This window comes from Dendrobium catenatum, unplaced genomic scaffold (assembly GCF_001605985.2).
Source record: "Dendrobium catenatum unplaced genomic scaffold, ASM160598v2 original_scaffold_125407, whole genome shotgun sequence".
In the NCBI taxonomy this organism is placed as follows: domain Eukaryota; kingdom Viridiplantae; phylum Streptophyta; class Magnoliopsida; order Asparagales; family Orchidaceae; genus Dendrobium; species Dendrobium catenatum.
In genome coordinates, this window is record NW_021443842.1 from 1 (window position 1) to 424 (window position 424).

Consider the following 424-nt stretch of genomic DNA (forward strand, 5'->3'; position numbering starts at 1 on the left):
GCATCGAGCGATGAAACCCACTTGTGGGACCCGTGCAGGCATCCGGCGGGTCCTATGTGGCGACCGCGCCGGGACATCAATAACTTTCCGCCTTAAATTCCAATTCTGTATTTTGACCCCATTCCGGAAAGCTTATTCCGAGGCGGGATGAGCGCCGATGTGCTATAGGCTCATCGGCCGGCCACGCGCGGCCAAAAAATTCATTTTTGATTCCCTACGGTCCGTCGGAATGAAGATGCGTCAAAATCATCTCTCCATGACGTCAGCTTAAGAATAATTTGAGACCTTATTATTATGGGTGTGACCATACCAGCACTAGTGCACCGGATCCCATCAGAACTCCGCAATTAAGCGTGCTTGGGCGAGAGTAGTATTGGGATGGGTGACCTCCTGGGAAGTCCTCGTGTTGCACCCTTTTGTTTAA

General features: G+C 51.4%; 1 non-coding gene across 1 annotated transcript; it reads left to right on the forward strand.

Moving 5' to 3' along the window:
- The first annotated feature begins 296 nt into the window (after positions 1-296).
- On the forward strand, positions 297-415 carry LOC114578708. Its single transcript, XR_003699678.1, has one exon. It is a non-coding gene; the product is annotated as a 5S ribosomal RNA (ribosomal RNA).
- Positions 416-424: the final 9 nt, after the last annotated feature.